Source organism: Triticum urartu, chromosome 7A, assembly GCF_056163025.1.
Source record: "Triticum urartu cultivar PI428250 chromosome 7A, HENAU_Tu73, whole genome shotgun sequence".
Lineage (NCBI taxonomy): Eukaryota > Viridiplantae > Streptophyta > Magnoliopsida > Poales > Poaceae > Triticum > Triticum urartu.
The window spans coordinates 417,468,792-417,475,822 of NC_141879.1; positions in this window are offsets into that span (position 1 = coordinate 417,468,792).

A 7,031-nucleotide genomic window follows, 5' to 3' on the forward strand; every position below is an offset into this window, starting at 1 on the left:
GGTGATATTTAAACCACTCTCCTTAGGGAGATCAACATGAGTAGCAAATGATTCACAAAAGAGGCTACTATCTTAGAGTCAAGTCCATATTTAGTGCTAAACTTTTGAAAAGTATCGGTATTCATAAAAGATTTAACACAATCAAACTCAGGCTTAATACCTGACTCTTTATCTTCATCGAGTTCCCAATCTTCAGAGTTGCGTTCAATTCTTTCTAGAAGATCCCACCTGAATTCAATAATCTTCTTCATAGAAGAACTAGTCCAAGAAGTATCGAGCATGGATCGATCATCATGAGAAAGCCGAGCATAACAATTCTAAATGATAATTTCCCTTGAGAGCTTATGATTGGGGCATGAATATAACATTGACTTAAGCCTACCCCAAGCTAGAGCGGTACTTTCTCCTTCACGAGGCCAAAAATTATATATGTAATTCCGATCACGATGAACTAGATGCATAGGATAATATTTTTTGGTGAAATTCCAATTTCAATCGATTCCAATTCCAAGATCCAATATCATCGCATAGCCTATACCATGCCAATGATTTTCCCTACAAAGATAAAGGGAAAAACTTCTTCTTAGTTTCATCTCCGGCTAAACCTGCAAGCTTAAATAATCCACAAATTTCATCCACATATATCAAGTGCATATCAGGATGTTCGGTTCCATCTCCAATATAAGGATTAGCTAGCAGTTGTTCTATCATACCCGAAAGCATTTCATAACCAATAGTTTTAGTAGGTGCAGTAGGTTGAGGGGAAACTAATTGTGGTTCCAGTCGAGGTGAAGACACCCCGAACAAACCCCTCAAAGGATTGTTCTCCATAGTAACAAGTGAACATAAATTTCAGCACGTAGTAATAATTTTTCCTTACCGATTTCCACTTACCAAGAGCGCTTCACTCCGCGGCAATGACGCCAGAAAAGAGCCTTGATGACCCACAAGTATCAGGGATAAATTGTAGTCCTTTCGATAAGTAAGAGTGTCGAACCCAACGAGGAGCGAAAGGAATTGACAAGTGGTTTTCAGAAATGTATTCTCTACAAGCACAGAAATTATAAGTAATGAGTAGTTTGATAGCAAGATAATTTGTAACGAGCGAGTAACGGTAACGACAAATAGTATGCAGCAAGGTAGCCCAATCCTTTTGTGGCAAAGGATAGACCAAAATTGTCTCTTATGATAAGCAAAGCGTTCTTGAGGGTACACGGGAATTTCATCTAGTCACTTTCATCATGTTGGTTTGAGGGTACACGGGAATTTCATCTAGTCACTTTGATAATTGATATGTGGGTGGACCAGTGCTTAGGTGTTGTTCTTACTTGAACAAACCTCCTACTTATGAATAACCTCCTCGCAAGCATCCGCAACTATGAGAAAAGTATTAAGATAAAATCTAACCACAACATTAAACTTTTGGATCCAAACCAGTCCTTCCGAAATAGCGCATAAGCTAGGGTTTAAGCTTTTGTCACTCTCACAACCCATCATCTAATAACTACTCCACAATGCATTCCCTTAGGCCCTAATAAGGTGAGGTGCCATGTAGTCGACATTCACATGACACCACTAAGGGAATCACAACATACATACCATCAAAATATCGAACACATCAAATTCACATGATTACTTGCAACAAGATTTCTCCCGTGACCTCAAGAACAAAAGTAACTTCTCACAAATGATAATCATGCTCAAGATCAGAGGGGTATTAAATAGCATAATGGATCTGAACATATAATCTTCCACCAAATAAACCATATAGTAATCAACTACAAAATGTAATCAACACTACTAGTCACCCGCAAGCACCAATCTAAGGTTCCGGTACAGAGATTGAACACAAGAGATGAACTAGGGTTTGAGAGGAGATGGTGCTGTTGAAGATGTCGATGGAGATTTCCCTCCCCAAGATAGGAGAGTCGTTGGTGATGATGATTACGATGATTTCCCCCTCCGGGAAGGAAGTTCCCCCGGCGGAATCACTCCGCCAGAGGGCAAAAGTGCTCCTGCCCAAGTTCCGCCTCGAGACGGCGACGCTTCATTCCAAAAGTCCTCCCCTTATTTTTTCTAGGTCAAAATGACTTATATACTAGAAGAGGGGCACTGGAGGTGGGCCGAGGAGGGAATAACCCACCAGGGCGCGCCTGGGGGCCCTGGCGCACCCAGGTGGGTTGTGCCCACCTGGTGGGCCCCCTCTGGTAGTTATTTGCTCCAATAATTCTTATATATTCCATAAAAATCTCCATGAAGTTTCAGCTCATTTGGAGTTGTGCAGAATAGGTGGCCTGACGTAGCTTTTCCAGGTCCAGAATTCCAGCTGCCGGTATTCTCCCTCCTTGTGTGAACCTTGCATATTATGAGAGAAAAGGCATTAGAATTACTCTATAAAGCATTATTATGCATAAAAACGCCATAAATAATAGTAGGAAAACATGATGCAAAATGGATGTATCAGAGGATTTTTGCTAGGGTTTGAGAGAGAGAGAGAGATGTGAGAGTCTTGGGCATGGGGAGGAAGAAGAAGAATAAGAAAACCTCCCAGCGCCTGCAACTTAGATTTATGAAAATTCAGACGAAACTGGCACTCATACGGGTGCTGGCGTCCGTATGGAACGCCGTCTCATGTTCAAATCATCTGATCTGGGGTTTACATACCTGAAACGAGCACTCAAACCGGTGTATGCGCTCGTTTAAAACAATGTCGTCATACCTGTTTGACTGAGGATGTTCTGGGCGAAGGGTGAAACGGGCGCTCGAACGGTTGCTGGCGCTCATTAGGAAGGCCATCGTTTGCTCTGTTCCCATGGATGCTCCTGGCTGAAGAACCAAACGACTGCATAAGCGGGTACTCACCCCCATTTGGAACACCGTCTTTCGTTCTTTGAGTTTTGGCTGATTTCGGCGAGAGTGTCATACAACCATGCATACGGGCGTGTACGGTCGTATGAACTGATGGGTAACGAAGCATGAAAATCAAAAAAAATCATACAAACACCCAATATCTAATCTAGGAGATGCATAGCAACGATAGGGGAGTGTGTCTACTTGCCCTTGTAAACCGAAAGCAGAAGCATATATAACATGGTTGATGTAGTCGTACTCTTCGTGATCCGATCATGATCCACTCCGATCTAGTGACGAACAGACGGCACCTCCGCGTTCAGCACATGTGCGGCTCAGTGACATATCCCCCATCTTAACCCAGCAAGCAAGAGAGAAGAAGTATATGGGATCTCACCCAGCATGACGGCATGGTGGAGATGGTGGTGGTGCAGTGCCAGCAGGGTTTTGCCAAACGCTACCGGAACAAATCTGAGGAGAAAACGGAGTTATGGGAGAGGTAGGGTTGCAGCCGAGGCATGGGAATTGGTGTGTTCAGCCCCTCCCTCTCCCCCACTATATATAGGAGGCAAGGGGGGCTAGAGCGCAGCCCTAGCCCCTCCTCCAAGGAGGGAGAGTGGGCCTAGGAAGGTTTCCTCCCTCCCCAAGGCACCTAGGGGGTGCCTTCTCCCTTTAAGACTCTTCCCCTTTTCCTTGTTCCAGATGCATGGGCCCCTTGGGGCTTGTGCCCCTGGCCCATGTAGGACAAGGCGCTCCCCTACAGCCCATGTGGGCCCCCGGGGCAGGTGGACCGCCAGACCCCTTTCGGCACTCTCGGTACAATACCGATAATGCCTGAAACTTTTTCGGCGACCAAAACAGGACTTCCTATGTATAAATCTTTATATCCGGACCATTCTGAAGCTTCTCATGACGTCCAAGATCTCATCCGGGACTCCGAACAACATTCGGCCACCAACATACATATCCCAATACTACTCTAGCATCACTGAATGTTAAGCGTGTGAACCCTACGGGTTTTAGAATCATGTAGACATGACCGAGACACCTCTCCACTCAATAACCAATAGCGGGACATGGATGCCCATATTGGTTCCCACATATTCCATGAAGATCTTTTATCAGTTGAACCATGATGTTGGGGATTCGGTTAATCTCGTATGCAATTCCCTTTGTTCGGCGATATTTTACTTGCCTGAGATTCGATCATTGGTGTCTCCATACCTAGTTCAATCTCATTGCCGACAAGTATCTTTACTCATTCCATAATACAAGATCTCATGACTAACTCATTAGTCACATTTCTTGCAAGCTCTTTATGATGTTGTATTACTGAGAGGGCCTAGAGATATCTCTCCATCACACGGAGTGACAAATCCCAGTCTCGATGCATGCTACTGAACAGACAACTTCAGAGATACCTGTAGAGCACCTTTATGATCACCAAGTTACGAAGTGACGTTTGATAGCACACAAGGCATTCCTCCGATATCCGGAAGTTGCATGATATATCTCCTGCATTACATTATTTGCCATTTTCCTATCGTTTTCCTCTCCCCCACTTCTAAAATGTTTTCAGAAAAATACAAAAATATTTTCCTTTTTATTCACCCTTCTTCCGTTCGTCCTTTCGTTTGCTTTTCGTTTGCTCGTGTGCTAGATTGCTTGATTCGCTTTCATGGCTAGTCCTTCTACCCTTGCTAGTACTCCCGAAAGTGAGGTTCTCAATTTTAAGCAAAGGGAGGGAGAAAATTTAAAAGATGCTTGGTATAGAATTTGCAATGCTCAAAATAGATCTACTCGTAAGCAATCTATTGTCGTTCTCCTTCGTAATTTTTATGTGGGTATTACTCCTTGGAATAGATATGTTCTGGATACCATCACTGGGGTAAATCTCTTGGGGAGCCACACCTTGGATGCTTATAATGCTATGATAGATTTGGTAGGCTCACCACCTCTCATGGTTAATGAAACTGTTTTAACTTTGGAACATGTGATGCAAAGACTTGATATTATTGAGAATAAAATTGCTACATAGAGATTATTGAAAACTTGGATAAAAATATTCAAAATCATATTACTCAATATGGATCAAAGGAGGAGTCACTCTAAAGAATTTAAAGGAAAAATAACCCATAGTTAATGAGAAGATAGATCAAGGTTCTACTATAATTGATAAGTTAGAAGATATTATTACCAACTTGGGTTCCGCTTTTGCCTCTGTTAAAACTACCCCAAATTTTCCTTCCACCAAGGCAGCTAAGTTTATTTATGTTCCTAAAAATAAAGGGGGGTCATCTAGTGTAGCGATCCGACCTCAAATGGTCAAATCTCTGTGTATATGTGTCATCCCTGGATTGGTAATGCTGACAAACACAGTACTCGAGGATTTATAACAGAGCTCAATCACACACTTATTACATTGAATGTCTCAAAAGAGAACTTATTACAATAATATGATTGAAGGCCATCTAAATAAGATGACAACGGAAGCTTCAAAGGTAAAATGAGTCCATCAACTCCAACGACATAGCTGAGTGCATGACAATGACCTAGCGCACCTTACTCTTCGTCTGAAAACTCTGCAACATAATACGTTGCAGCCTGTGTAGGTCAGCACATGGAATATGCTGTTAAAATAATACTATAGAGCAATGAACATGTAAGAGCTATAACTATATGCATATTTGGCTCATGGAGGCTCTATGGTTATTTTTGCAGAAAGCTAGTTTTTCCCTACAACAAAGGAATAGATTTTATTCAACTACAAAGATAGTTGAGAACATTGAGAAGGTTCCTCCAACTCAATCCCAAATTAATAAATCATCAACCCAACAAATTAATTAAGTAGAGTGATGAGATCAAATCAATAATTCAAGTACCAGATACTCAAGATGTCCATGACCGGGGACACGGCTAACCATGATTAGTTTATACACTCTGTAGAGGTTTGCGCACTTCTCCCCACAAGACTTGATCTCCTCCGTTGGATTTCTCGCACTACAAGGTGTTTGAGAAACGGATGACTGAGACACAGTCTTTCAGAAGCATTAACTCTTTACTCTGGGTAGACAGTACCACCTACATCCCCTACATCTGCTAGCCTACCACTGAAGGAGGTCACACAACTTACTCAACTATGCCAGAGCCCATAATGGCTTGTGGCTGCACACGGAAGTTTCTATCATGAATAATCTTATGATCCCTTTGATCCTGGGCGGAAAACTGTAGGATGATCACACGGGTACTCCGGGATATCCCAGGACAACACTAGATTACTCCAGGTGCCCAGACAACCACTGGGTACTCTAGGGTGCCTCAACCAATCCAACCAGATGTGTATTAAAGTAGCCACCTTAAGTTTAACCATTAGTTAAAATTCTCACATCTATCATGGATCACTCAAACCCAAACCACGTCTACGAGCATAGCATGGCAATATAAGCATAACATAGAAGTAACTCCCAGGGTTTGAAATAAAGACAATAGGTTCTACCTCATCAACTACTTCCAATACCCACATGTTAAACAGATCCTACTCATGCAATGTTTGAGGATTGAAACTAATGCATAAAACTGGGTAACAAAGGGTATGATCAAAGTGTTACTTCCCTTGCTGACGATCTGAAAACCCTAGTGACTCGTAGTAGCACACTTCGCACTCCGGAAACTCTATCGTGAACAAACAATAGCATACGTAAGCAATCAAGCATAAGATGCAAGGGTAAAACTCAAATGAAAAGATCCAAACTGAAATTTCAACTGAAGAGCTTCGATTTGCAAAAAGAATCAACCAAATCGGAGTAACGAAACTCAAACTACGATCAAAAGAAGTTCAAATTCAAATCTGTTTGAAACCAAATTTTAAATTTTCAAAACCATGTTCAAGTTGATTATCTAGTAAGAGGGGAACAAGACGAATATTTTTGCGTTGGTTTCACCGGATTTGGACAAACGGGCAAAACGTTGTGAGGGTTTAAAGATTAGGGACTAATTTGTGAGAAAAGAAATCGTGGATGGGTCCTTGGCCGAAAATAAAATAAAAAGAAAAACCTATTGAACGAACATTCGCTAACAGAACCAAATGAACGAACGTGTTTGTTTAAATGAACTAAACAGTAAACATTCTCTAACTAGCGAACCCTAAAAAACCGATCTAAACCGTTGAACCGACAAAACCC